Source organism: Cervus canadensis, chromosome 32 (genome assembly GCF_019320065.1).
Source record: "Cervus canadensis isolate Bull #8, Minnesota chromosome 32, ASM1932006v1, whole genome shotgun sequence".
Taxonomy (NCBI): Eukaryota; Metazoa; Chordata; class Mammalia; order Artiodactyla; family Cervidae; genus Cervus; species Cervus canadensis.
Window position 1 is genome coordinate 18,718,526 of NC_057417.1, and position 14,610 is coordinate 18,733,135.

Genomic DNA, 14,610 nt, shown 5'->3' on the forward strand with positions numbered 1-14,610 from the left:
GCACCCAGTTTAGGACTGTAAATGTTAAGACTGTAAAGATAACAGGTAAAATCAGGGCTTGTCGCCTGGCAACAAGGGGACAGGTATGTGTGGGTGACAAACCACTGATATTCACAACAAATAAAGCCGCAGGTCCTGCAGCTCTGGCCAGCTAGGTGAGAGGACAGAGCCGTGCCAGCTGGCAGGCGGTAGTCCTGCTGGCAGGCGAGGCCATCCTGGGAACACAGAAACATCCCAGGAAAGCATGAGACATGGAGGCCCCGTGTGTCAAGAGCTGGTTTCCTTGTTCTTTAACTGTCCAGGCTTCAACTCCTCCTTGGTCACTCCCCCCCTAGACAGCTGAGGGTGACTCACTGAAGCTTTCTAGGTCTCAGCTACTTCAACCATCCCATTGGCCACACCTTCGTTCATTCATTCACTCACTCTCCAGGCCATCTGTGGGTGCTGGGGACACAAGACCATTGTTTGCAGCTGTATGCCTGTACCTAGTACAGTGCCTGGCACATAGTAGGTGCTCAATAAATATTGCTTCAAAGAGGAAATGAACAAGACAGAGCCACAGTCCTCAGAGAGCTCACTGTCTAGTAGAGGAAACAAAACACAAAATCACAAGGTGCCCAAAACGCCTATACAAGGTCGTTGGGTACATGCCCATAGGCATACAGAAGAGGAACCCCATCTGGGAAGCTCAAGACTTCTCCTCTGAGGAGGTGTCAGCCTTCCAAAAGAGAGGGTGGTTTCTGAAGAACGAGGAATGGAGGAAGAGCACAGCCAGCAACAGTGAAGGGAAAGCTCATATTATTGACCACTTACTACAGGCTGGAAATTTTATACTTGCTGAAGAATTGATGCTTTTGAACTGTGGTGTTGGAGAAGACTCTTGAGAGTCCCTTGCAAGGAGATCCAACCAGTCCATCCTAAAGGAAATCAGTCCTGAATATTCACTGGAAGGACTGATGTTGAAGATGAAACTTCAATACTTTGGCCACCTGATGGGAAGAACTGACTCATTTGAAAAGACCCTGATGCTGGAAAAGATTGAAGGCGGGAGGAGAAGGGGACGACAGAGGATGAGATGGCTGGATGGCATCACCGACTCAATGGACATGAGTTTGAGTAAACTCCAAGAGTTGGTGATGGACAGGGAGGCCTGGCGTGCTGCAGTCCATGGGGTCGCAAAGAGTTGGACACGACTGAGTGATTGAACTGAACTGAACTTACCGTCCTGGAAAGGATTAGAATCTATCCATGATGACATAGGAGGGCGCTGCCTCTTGGCACTCCTAGAGTCCTTCTGTCTCTTGCTCTCCTGTCTGCTGGGCCTCTCAGCTCACACATGGATGATTGCAACACCCCAGCTGCTAACCAGCTGTGTCTCCTTCGGGTTCACCATCTATGCAACTGCCAGAAGGGTTGTTCTAAAACCCACAGTTAAGCCTCTCTTGCCTTGGTTTGAAAACCATTTTTTAAATACTTGTTTTATTTTTTATATTTTGGCTGTTGCAGCACACAGGCTTCTATAGTTGCAGTGCACAGGTTTAGTTGTCCTGTAGATCGAACCCGTGTCCCCTGCATTGGAAGACGGATTCTTAACTACTGGACCACCAGGGAAGTCCCAATTTTGAATCCTTTTTTAACTGAGGATAATTGCTTTACAGAATTTTGTTGTTTTCTGCCAAATATCCAATTTGGAATCTTTTTTTTAACTGAGGATAATTGCTTTACAGAATTTTGTTGTTTTCTGCCAAATATCCAATTTGGAATCTTTTGATGCTGCACATCACTTGAGGCTGGTGATCAGGACCTTTTGTAATATGGCCGTAAGCTGGATTGCTTGCCCCAGCCAGGCACTCCCTGAGATATACATGTACATCCCCACCCCTTGCTCACGCTGCTTTTTCAGCCCAGGTGCCTATCTTCCTTCTAGCCTCCTTTAGAATGCCTCCACAGAAGCTCTCTCCTTTTCAGAGATGCCTTCAGGACCCATTTCAGAGGCCTCCCTCCTTGGAAGTCCCCACGCTTTCTGTTTGCATAGTTTTATCCCTGATCGCAATCTGGTTGTGTTCAATCTGACTATCTCTTGAGTCCTCATTGCTCTGAACTACAGGTCAACGTCAGGGGAAGAGAAAGAAGACAGGTAAGGCTGGGTATTTGCCCTTGGGAAGCCCACTGTCTGATGGGACGGTCTCCTGAGAGTCCTGTGGTCAAATTACCTTCTAAAGATTGGAAACCTGTTTCCTTTGACCCAGTGGTTCTAAACCGGGGGCCACCCCCAACTCCCACGCCAGGGGGCATTTGGCAAAGTCTGGAGACATTTTGGTTGCTACAATGGGCAAATGCATCTGGAATCTAGTGGGTAGAGGTCAAGGATGCAGCTAAACATCTCACAATGCACGGGACACACTCTCATGACAAAGAATTACCCAGATCAAAATGTCAGTAGTACCAAAGTTGAGAAACTCTGGTTTAATCTTTAAGCAATGCAGAGCCACAGGGAAAAGTTCAGCCAAGAGAGAGAGATTTAACTCTGTGAACTCTGACAGCTGAGTTCACGGTGACTTAGAGGAAGGCAGCCCTGGGAGACAGTATAATTCAGGACTTTTTTCCCTTTCTCCCAGGAAATCAGTGAAGTAAGCAGGCCTTCAGCTAGAAACACTAAGCTCTGTAGACATTGCTCCCAGATGGCACAATGGTGCACCTTGCAACAAGCACGGTGTTGCAATGGCAATTAGGTTTCTGAGAAGAGTTTCTGTCTCCTGAGGAAGCATGCTCACTCAGCACTCATCAGCTATGCTATCTTAAACAAGTTTCATACCCTCTCTGTGCCTTTTCCTCCTCTGTAAATGGACCTGACAATAGTACCTAGTTCCTAGAGTTTTTGTGAGGATTAATTAGTATACGACAAGAGCCGACAACAGAGTCTGGTACACAGTGCCACGCTGCTACATAAATGTTAGCTCTTAACATCATCCTCTCATCACCACCTCCATCCTTATCGTCATCCTCATTCTCAACTTCATCATCCCCACCACTATCATCACCGACATCATCACAAACGGCATCATCGCAGCCACCACCACCATGATTATCCCCATCAGCACATCATTTCATCACCATCATCATTATCACCATCATCATTATCATTGTTTTCTTTTGGAAGAAACCTTGTTTCTTGGCCCCACCTTATTTGTGGTTTGACTGGATGTCAATCAGTTCCAAGGGTGATAGCAAAAGGGATCTACCCTCAGCCCCACTGACTCTGCCTCTTGGCTTTGTCTGCAGAGCTTGGTTCAAGGCTGTTATCAATTCCTCATGTCCTCAGTCCCCAAAACCAGGTGAGCAAGGCCAGCTTGGAGACCCCAGTCAGCTCCAGTTCTTACAATAAACTCCCTGGATCTGTTCTGTTAAACTTCAAAATGACAAAAAGCCAAGTCACAGAAGCATAAACAGTTAAAATTTCTCCTGTGGAGAAATGGTGTCTGGAAGTTGAGCACAGCTGGTGTGATTCAGCTGTTCAAAGATGTCAGGGCCCCTGTATCGGGAAAATTCTTCTCTCCTTGCCAGAATTTCAGATTTCGGTGGATGCTGGAGTTGCTTCTGTAGTTTGCAGACGCCAGAACATCCACACTGCGGTTTGTCTCAGCCTTCTCTTACGGCAGCAAGATGGTCTGTGTTCACAACAGCAAGACCCCTTCTATTGTGGAATGCTATCAGTTGCCCCGGAAGCACTTCCTCCATAATACACGGACTTCCTCGTACATTTTGTTGGCAGAGCTGGATCATCCAGCAATCCCTCGGACATGGGAGGCTGGGAAAGTTGGAATGGGATTATCGTGATTGGCTGAAATAAATCATGCTCTATTACCTCAGGGAGGGCACATGGCTGCCCTGATGAAGTCTGGGTTCTGTTGGCAAGAAAAAAAAGGAAGGTAGGGACCGTGGGTCAGCAGCAGGTCAAAACAATGGCTGCAAAACAAACTATCCCCAAACTTAGCGCATTTCTTTTGCTCCTGAATCTGCAACTTGGTCAGGCTCAGTGGAGACAGTTTGTGCTATTTGGCGTCAGGTTGAAACTATCACAGCATTCATTTGGCTCATGGCTTTACAATCTGGTCAGGGCTCAGTAGACTCCGCTTGGCCCTGTTTCCCTTGGTCTTAGGAGTGGGAGCTGAAAACATCGGAAGACTCCCTCGCTCACATATGGGCCTGGGCTGACAAGTTCCCAACAGCTGGGGCTCCTCCAGCCTTTCTTTCTCTCTGTACTCTTTCCATGTGCGCTCTCTAGGATGGGTGGTGGCTTCAGGGTAGCTGGACTTCTCACACATGTCAGCTCAAGGATCCCAAGGTGTGGGCTGAGAGAGAGAGAGAAAGAAAGTAAGGGAGAGAAGGAGAGAAGGAGGGAGGGATGGAGGGAGGGAGAGAAAGAAACAAAGAAAAATCAAGGAAGAAAGAAAAAGGAAGAAAGAAAAAGATTCTACACACAGATCTTCTACCCAATCACAAAAAGTAACCCAAATGGATTATAAACCTAAATGTATAATGCAAAACTATAAAACTTTTAGATGACATAGGAGAAAATCTAGGATCTAGATTTGGCAATGATTTTTTAGATACAATACCAATAGCATGATGCCCAAAAAAGAAAACTCAATAACTTGGATCTCATTAAGAGACAAAACTTCCACTTTACCAAAAAAAAAAAAAAAATTGTTAAGACAATAAAAAGCCACAGGCTTGGAGAAAAATCTTTGCAAAGCACATGTCCAACTAAGGACTTGTATCCAAAATATACAAAGAATTTTTAAAAACTCAACCCTAAGAAAAGAAACAATCCAATTTACAAATGGGCAAAAGTTCTTAACAGATGAAAAAGAAGATACACAGATGGCAAATAAGCATATGAAAATATGTTCAACATAAGGTATCTTGATGGAACTTGCAAATTAAAATGAGATAGCATTACACATCTACTAGATTGGCTAAGATCCAAAAAACTGACAACACAAAATGCTGTTGGGAATGCAGAGCAACGGGAACTCGCATGTATTACTGAAGGAAATGCAAAATGACTGAGCCACTTTGGAAGAGAGTTTGGCAGGTTCTTACAAAAATAAATATTTTTACCATATGGGCTTAACAGTCACACTCCATAGTTACCCAAAGGAGTTGAAAACATGTCCACACAAAAACCTGCACACAAGTGTTTGTAGCAGCTTTATTCATACTTGTCAAAAACTGAAAGCAATCAAGGAGTCTTTCCATCGGTGAATAGCTAAATGAACAGTGTACCTCCAGACAATGGAATATTATTATTCAGGGCTAAAAAGAAATGAGGTATCAAGCCAGGAAAAGACCTGGGGGAGCCTTAAATGCATATTACTAAAGGAAAGAAGCCAGTCTTAAAGAGGCTATATACTGTCAGATTCCAACTATATGACATTCTGAAAAAAGCAAAACTATAGGGACAGTAAAAAGATCAATGGCTCCCAAGGTTCAGGAGGAAGAGGATGAGGCGAAGCCTAGGACATTTTCAGGAAGGTGAAACTCTACTTTATGTTGCTATATGAGTGGATGGGCTTCCCTAATGGCTCAGAGGGTAAAGAATCTGCCTTCAATGAGGAAATCCCAGGTTCAGTCCCAGGGTTGGGAAGATCTCCTGGAGAAGGGAATGGCTACCCACTCCAGTGTTCTTGCGTGGAGAATTCCGTGGACAGAGGAGCCTAGCAGGCTAAGTCCAAGGGGTTGCAGAGTCGGACACGACTGAAAGGACTTCACACACAGGCACACACACACGCATGAGTGGAAAGAAGTCATTATGCGTTTGTCAAAACCCATAGAACTGCTCAAGAGCAATCCTACTACTGGGCATATACCCTGACAAAACCATAATTCGAAAAGACACATGTACCCCAATGTTCACTACAGCACTATTTACAATATTTGCAAACATTGCAAATATTTACAATTTACAACAACCAACCTTTTTCCATCGACAGAAAAAATTGTATATGTTGTACATATACACAGTGGTATATTACTCAGCCTTAAAAAAGGAATGAATTTGAGTCAGTTGAACTGAAACGGATGAACCTAGAGCCTGTTGTACAGGGCGAAGTAAGTCAGAAAGGGAAAAACTAGTATCATATATTAACGCATACATATGAAATCAAGAAAAATGGTACTGTTGAGCCCACTTGCAGGGCAGGAATAGAGATGCAAACATAGAGAATAGACCTGTGGACTCAGTGAGGGGAGGAGAAGGTGGGACAAATTGAGAGAGTAGCATTAAAATATATACATTGCTGCCGCTGCTGCTAAGTCACTTCAGTAGTGTCTGACTCTTTGCGACCTCTTGGACTGTGATGACTTAGAGGGGTGGGATGGGGGTGGTGGGAGGGAGGCTCAAGAAGGAGGAGATATATATATATATATATATATATATATATGCCTAGGGCTGATTCACGTTGTTGTACACTAGAAGCCAACACAACATTGTAAAGCAATTATCCTCCAATTGAAAATGTTTTTAAATGAAAGAAAAAGGAAAGCAAGTGTGAACCTTAATGTAAACAGCACCCTTTAGTTGATAATAATGTAAAAATACCAGGTCACTAATTGTTACCAACGTACTGCATTAAAGCAAGTTATGTTGCTAATAGGGGAAATTATGCACAGAGGAGAGGGTATATGGGAGCTCCCTATGTATTCATTTTTTGTGAAATCTACAGAAAAATTCTAAACAAATTTTAAATGGTTTTAAACCTGAAAGACAGGATTGGAAACAGGTAATATGATGCAGTGTGAGCTGAGCTCGTGTTGAGACCAAACCTGGCAACTGCCTGGGTAGAGGACCAGAGTTTTTATTCCTTTGGGGTCTCCAGACCCCCTCCAAGGCCTGACACAGAGTAGCCACTAATAAAACTCAGGCAGCTCAGCAGGACCCCGAATAGTGCAACTGGATGCAAGACGGCAAACTTTACATTTATTATCTCTCTAGAGCTTCAGGACAGTGCCCTGTTTTCATTAGCTCTTTATTTTGACATAATTTCGGACCTACAGAAAAGTGGCAAGTATGAAGAATTCCCATATTCCCTTCCTCTGTTCTGCGTGCTAAGTCACTTCGGTCATGTCTGACTCTTTGCAACCAGATGGACCCTATGTCGCCCAGTGGGCTCCTCTGTCCATGGGATTCTCCCAGCAAGAATACTGGAGTGAGTTGCCATGCCCTCCTCTAGGAGATCTTCCCAACCCAGGGATTGAACCTGTGTCTCTTACATCTCCTGCATTAGCAGGTGGGTTCTTTACCACAAGCGCCATATGGGAAGCCCATTCCCTTTCTCTAGATTTCCCAATATCTTCACATCCAATCATGTCTACCTCTGCCTTTCCTATCTGTTAAGTGCTATTTTTTAAATATTTACTTTTATTTCTATTTATTTATTTGACTGTCCCGGATCTTAGATGCAGCATGCAAACTCTTAGTTGCGGCATATGGGATTTAGTTCCCCATCCAGGGATCAAACCTCTGCCCGCCTGCATTGGGAGTGTGTAGTCTTAGCCACTGGACCATAAGGAAATTCCCTTCAGTGCTATTTTTACCCCATTTCACAACCAAGCAAACAGGCAGAGGGAGCAGGCTCTAAATTGGCTTCTTTCTCATCTTCCTTCTGATCAGAACAGCAATGTACATTTATTCAGCACCTGATATGTGCCTGGCATTGCTCCAAGCACTTTTCATGCATTTCAGACCATAGGAAGTGGGGCCTGTGGTCATCCCCACTTTGCAGACATGGGAGCTGAGGTACAGGGCCTGATCCACTTTGCCTGGAGTCCCATAGTAAGCAGAGGGGTTAGTGCGCAGACACAGTCCATCTGGTAGAAGCTAGGGAAGGGAGAAGAGGGCTTAAAGATGCAGAAAACAGGGTGGGAGTCCAGTTTGGGAGGAGAGGATGGCAGAGAGCTCAGGCCATACATTTCTAAAGTGAGACTTCTGCCATCTCTGGATAAATGCTAGTGGCTCAGTCATGTCCAATTCTTTGCAACCCCGTGGGCTGTAGCCCGCCAGGCTCCTCTGTCCATGGAATTCTCCAGGCAAGAATATTGAGTTGGGTTGCCATTCCCTTCTCCAAGGGATCTTCCCGACACAGGGACTGAACCTGGGATTCCCTCATTGCAGGCAGATGCACAGATTCTTTTACCACCTGAGCCACGCACAAACTCAGAGACACCAAGACGGAGCAAAAGGTTTCAGGTTTACAAAGGGACCTTGGCACTGTCCAGCTTAAGTCTGCATACCTCCGACCTGACCTTCTTCCCCTCTCCCCTCCTGAGGGTTCTCCAGTCAATCTGACCTCCAGGCAATTCCTCCAACCTGCTAAATTGGTTCCTATCCCCAGACTTTTGCACTGGCTATTCCCCCTTCTAAACTAGTCTAGCCCGTGTCCTCCTTAGGCTCGAAGCTCAAATCTCTCACCCCTGGGAAGGAGACAGGTCTCTCTCTGTTTTACTCTCTTCTTGGTATCTCTTGTTACCTGAAATATTTTATTCATTTACTGTTTTCCCCCTACCTTCTGGGCTCCATCACCACTTTTACGATGTTGCTTTTAAGGGATTAGTGATCCATGGTGCCTGGGTTCGAACCCCACACTGGCCGCATGATTCTGAACAAGTTTCCCCACAAAGGCTCTGTGCCTCGGTTTTCCCATCTAAAAAGCTGGGGGACAGCACTATAGCTCCCTCACAGGGTAGCTGGCGGTTAATATTAATATATGCAGGGCCTTAGAAAGGGGGCTGCCAGACGGTACTAACTACTGATTGAAGAACCGTTTTACTATCTAAAATTTTCTGGAATCCGGCATATGGTAGGCGCTCCGAAAACATTTGTTGAAGGGAAGAACACATCCGCATTCAGGAGAAGTTGGGCTTGTCGGAAAAGGGAGCAGGCTTCAAGATGCCCAGCCCCCCAATCCTGAATGCACCTGCCCTCTTGCGGAGAGAGGCAGCTGGGGGCCTCAGCGGGAATGGCAGGGGCCGGGGCGACGGACCGGCTGATGCCAAATCCGGGAGCTGGGATTTTATTCCGAAAGGAGGGGAAGCCCTGCGGAGTTCTGTTGGCTGGGGTGTGACCTCCGGTGGCCGCGGGGCCCAGGCGCTGGGATCGCTTCCTGGAGAGATCGGAAGCCCCTCGGACTGCGGGGACTGAGGGAACAGGGACGCTGCCTGAACCCGCGGCGGCCCCACCCGGAGGGCGCCCAGGGGAGCGCGGGGTGCGCGGGGTGCGCGGGGCGGGGCGGCGCAGGCCAATGGGCGGGCAGGGGGCGGGGCGCAGGAAGCGGGGCGGGCTCGCCCGGCGCCCAGGAAAGCCCCGCGCGGCTCGGCCAGGCCTGGGACGGCCTCCCGGGGGGTCCCCTACTTCCCGCTCTGGGGCTGGCGCGGCGAATGGACCCGGAGCGCGCAGGTAGGACCCGGCGCCCGCGTACGGATGGGAGGTGGGGGGAATCGGCCCGAGCATGTCGCGGCGGCCCGGAGAGCTCTGGGCTGCCGGCGGCGGGGACCCCGGGATCACTCGATCCCCAGCGGGGATCTCCCACCTGCCGGCTCTTCTTGGCGAGCGGGGCTGCGGCGACTCAGTCCGTTCGGCCCGGCGCAGCTGAAGCGGGGCTGGGGAGGCTAGTCCTGGGTGCTCGAACACCCGGCGCGCCCACAAACGCACCTGTCCCTAACGAATCAGAGGGGCGGCCTCTTGGGGTGCTTGGGAGCGTCTTGAGCGTGGCGGTGAGACAGATCTTGGGTCGCCACCCCCACCCCCACCCCCCGCCCCGACTCCCCTCCCCTCCCCGACTCCCCTCCCGGTTCTTCTCTGGGCATTCACTCCCAGCCCGCGCACAGGAAGTTGGTGAAGATTCCGGGGAGAGAATAGGTGGGGAAAGTTCTTGAAAACTCTGAAGTTGGAGACTGGATCAAAGAATCGAGTGAAACTAGGCCTTTCGACCTTTGCTCTCCTTATTTGAATACTAGATGGGCCCAATAATAGCGAACATTTGCTGGAACTTACGTTGTACAGGTCTGTCCTGAACATTGAATTTGTTCCGAGTTAAATCTCAAAATAGCCTTTCTGGTTGGTGCTCTGTGCCTATTGTGGCCATTTTGCAGATGAGGACTGCTGAGGCAGAGGCAGCTTTAATGATTTGCCCAAGCTGATGCCCACAAGGCAAGTGCGGAGCAGGATTCAGACCCAGTCATTCTGGCTGGTGCCAGAGCCGTACACAAAACAACAGAATTTGTCAAACTATTTTATGAACACATTCTCCGGGGGATTCTATTAAGGTGCACATTCCCAGGCTTTTTTTGGTGAGGTTCAGATTCAGTAAATCCCAGAATCTAGATGATTCTTCTCCTTCTTCTTTTCCTTGAACAAAAAAATCTGTATTTCTTTTAATCAGGAGACACTGGGGACCAGCAAACTCGATGCCTGCTGCTAAGATTCACAGATCACCCCCCCAGGCCAGCACTTACCCTGTTGAAACCCTGGCATTTGCCCTCTGTGAGGTGTGACCCCTCCCCTGCAGCTCTTCCCCTATGGGTGGCCTTTAAGGAACACCAGGCATTTGCTGGGACATCAGAGCCTTTATGAAAATCCTCAAGTTCAGTGGGGAAACTGAGGCTCGGGTTTATGTTAGTGTGGGTTTCCCTCACAGTCAGGGCATTGCAGAGTCCTGCAAAGGCCACTTGAACTCAGCTAGACCCACCGTGAGTACAGATGAGCCTGATGAGATGTGGAAAGGGGGATGACCTACCCCAGCCATTCATTCACTCACTCGCCCTCACTGGGCTCCCACTGGGCACTGTTTGAGTGCTGTTCAGGGCGCTGGTGTGTGCCTTCAAGGAGCTCCCCCTGGGTGAAGGGGCTGTGGGGGCAGGGGGGAGCTCTGAGAAAGAGAGGAAGCATACGGTGAGGGTGATCAACCTTCATGAGGCAATGGGACGGACTTCGTGGAGCAGGGGCCTGTGAGCCAGCCCTGGGAGAGAAGTGGGGGAGCTTGGTAGATGTAGAATGAGAGGCAGCAGCAGCATGCTGAGCAGTGGGAACAGCATAGATAAAGGCTAAGGGGTCGTGCAGGGACTGGGGGGAAAGGGGGAAAAGCCAGTGATGGATGGAAAGGTGGGACATGTCATGAAAGGCCTTGCATGCCATGAGAGGAGTGTAGGCCAATGTGTTTTACTTTTGCCCAAACCATAAAAATCACAATGCAGATTCCTGGACCCCCACCCTGGATATCTAGAGTCAAATCTTGGGGGAGGCTTTGGGAAGTTCGCAGGGAGGGAGAAGCACTAGCCTGTAGCCCGGATTACAACACACTCAGTTCCCAGCAGGTCCAGGATGACCTGAGCATTTCCAAATTCTGGGCAGTGACTCAGTGACTGATGCGCTTTACTGTACAGAAATCTGTACAACTAAAGCCCACGGTTGCAGAAAGCCCAGGCAGACAGGAACTGTCCCCGAAGGCATTCACAATTTCCTGGTGCTCAGGTCCAGAAAAAAGAGCTGAGACGAAGTATCAGGGATGTGAGAAGAAAGACCGTTTCCTGGACCTCCTTTTCTCAAGCTCCCCCACCCCCGATCCCTACCCCCGGATGGAGGAGAGAGTTCAGAGGAGAGAGTTCGGGATCAAATGCCCACTGCCCTTGATGGCACCTGGGAGTGGAGCCAGAGACACAAGCCCCCTGGGTGTTTCATTTCCTCACATTTGTAAAACTGAGCTTTTGTGAGTTGTTAATGACATCATGTTTTATAATCTCCCTAGCGCAATTTCCAACACACAATACATCCACAGTCAGTGTTCCTGTCTGTTGTCACCTGTCAAGACGTATAGCTTGGAGGTAGAGCATGGACTCTGGAGCCAGGTCGCCCAGGTTCAAATGCTGGCTCTGATCATTCTTCTATTTATTTATTATTTATGGCTGAGCTGCGAGGGCTTTCTCTAGTTGTGAGAGCAGGGGCTACTCTTTGTTGCAGTGTGAGGGCTTCTCATCGTGGTGGCTTCTCTTATAGCGGAGCACGGGCTCTAGGCGCACGGGCTTCAGTGGTTGTGGAGTGTGGGCTCAGTAACTGCGGCTACTAGCAACCCACTCCAGTACTCTTGCCTGGAAAAATCCCATGGATGGAGGAGCCTGGGAGGCTACAGTCCATGGGGTTGCAAAGAGTCGGACAGGACCAAGCAACTTCACCTTCATTTTAACTTTCAGGCTGTAGAGCACAGGCTCAATAGTTGTGGTGCATAGGCTTAGTTGCTCTGCAGTATGTGAGATCTTCCCGGACCAGGGATCAAACCCATGTCTTCTGCACTGACAGGCGGCTTCTTAAGCACTGAACAGGGATGTCCATGTGCTACTTCTTACGGAGCCACTGTCTCAGGACCTTAGTTTCCCCATTTGTGAAATTATTATATCTACTTTACACCTTTTGTAGTGATGAATTGAATTCATAAGCGTCAGGCATACAGAACAGTGCCTGGTGTGCGGTAAGCACTGTGTATTTGTTAAGCAAATAAATGACTCCCATTGGATGGCATTGAGGCTGCTGCTGCTGCTGAGTTGCTTCAGCCGTGTCTGACTCTCTGCAACCCCATAGACTCCCCATCAGGCTCCCGTCCCTGGGATTCTCCAGACAAGAACCCTGGAGCAGGTTGCCATTTCCTTCTCCAATGCATGAAAGTGAAAAGTGAAAGGGAAGTCGCTTAGTCGTGTCCGACTCTTAGCGACCCCATGGACTGCAACCTACCAGGCTCCTCCGTCCATGGGATTTTCCAGGCAAGAGTACTGGAGTGGGGTGCCTTTGCCTTCTCCAGACATTGAGTCTACCCACCCATTTTACAGGTAAGAAAACCAAGATTCAGAGATGTGCCAGTAGCCTTGCCTAAGGTTGCATATGTGGGAGTGATAGGTAGCGGGATTTGAACCTGCTTTCCTTCCCAACCTGTGTCCTTTCCCATCATGCCAGTCTGCTGGGGTGGCTGAAAGGGACATCTTTGGGAGCATTCCTTAGGGCCAGAGACATGCCCAGAGTTGTTTGACCCGATTTCCCTTGGCTCGGCTAGAAGAGAGGCTGATGGCTTGCCTAGACGTTGTCCAAACTTGCCCTGTTAAGAATGTGGATGGGAGGACCCCAGTGGAGGCGGGGGGGTCCTGGACAGACCACGGGACCCTGCATCTGATGGGCTGTATTCCCTGTTGCCTTGCTTCTCTGAGCCTGAGGCAGAGAGAAGGGCACAGGTTTAAAGTTAGGGGCCCCAGATTCAATTGTGAACTTGCTCTTCCTGTCTGTGGGATCTGGAGGAAGTTGCTTAACCTCTCAGCCTCAGTTTGCTTGTCAGTAAAATGGGTATTTGGAGGGGGGAGGGACAGCATTTGTGAGACGATTGTTTGGAGAGACCTTGCCCATGGCTCTGTGATTGCTGTTTCTCTCCCCAGTGAGGACAGAGTCACTTCTTCACATCCAGCTCCCGACTTTCTCATTCATTTCTTCTTCGGATATTTATTGGGCACCTGTGTGCCAGGCAGGGCTTTCCAGGTGTTCTTGCCTGGAGAATCCCCTGGACAGAGGAGCCTGGTGGGCTACCCAGTCCATAGGGTCACAAAGAGTTGGACACGACTGAAGCGACTTAGTCATACACACGCGCATGCCAGGCAAGGTGCCAGAGGACTGGCACAGAGTCCTCGTCCTCCAGGAATTTGACTTCGAATTGTGAAAACAAGCGGTACACAAACACACACGCACAGAGCTACACTCCTTCTCTGCTGCTGCTGCTGCTGCTAAGTCGAGTCAGTCGTGTCCCACTCTGTGCGACCCCATAGACGGCAGCCCACCAGGCTCCCCCGTCCCTGGGATTCTCCAGGCAAGAACACTGGAGTGGGTTGCCATTTCCTTCTCCAATGCATGAAAGTGAGAAGTGAAAGTGAAGTCTCTCAGTCGTGTCCGACTCTTAGCGACCCCATGGACTGCAGCCTACCAGGCTCCTCCGTCCATGGGGTTTTCCAGGCAAGAGTACTGGAGTGGGTCACTCCTTATCTAGCATTCGAAATCCACAAGCTCTGAAAACCGGAAGTGTTCTCATCACTCAGTTGGAAGCAAGACCTGACATGAACTAAACATGAGGCTGTTTGGAGTCTTCATTTCTTCCCCATGGTGTGAAGGCTCGTGTGTCTTGCTGCAGAGATGCACATGTGATTGATCACAGGGTGCTCCTCGGGCCCCGTGCGGGGCAGGGATCCTTATGACGGGTGGTATATTTTATACAAGATGACCTTTCTCTAATCTGAGTAATTCTGAATTTGGAAATGCGCCTGGGCTGCGGGAGGACATGTCTTCTGCAGTGTCGTGTCGTGTCCCATAGAGACAGTGGTCAGAAGAAAGTAGAGCAGGATGCGGGCGGAGCTGGAGGAGCCTCTCTGAGAAGGCACATTTAGAAGGCCAAGGGGCCCTGGAGGAGTGGGCCAGATGGAGGAAACCACAGAGGATGCTATAAAAGGTCTTGTCCAGCCCACCGGCCCCACTTCCGGGCCTGCCACTTGCCCCCACTCTGGGTGCACTGTTCTACATGCGCACATCTG

The 14,610-nt window shown here is 49.0% G+C and overlaps 1 protein-coding gene across 2 annotated transcripts in view; it reads left to right on the forward strand.

Annotated features, from left to right (window-relative positions):
• Positions 1-9,325: 9,325 nt before the first annotated feature.
• The window catches only part of IL4R (interleukin 4 receptor), a 50,641-nt gene continuing 45,356 nt past the window's right edge, over positions 9,326-14,610 (forward strand). For both annotated transcript variants that reach the window (XM_043454954.1, XM_043454953.1), the window contains exon 1: positions 9,326-9,457. The gene's annotated coding sequence lies outside the window, so the exon portion shown is untranslated. The remainder of the gene's footprint in view (positions 9,458-14,610) is intronic.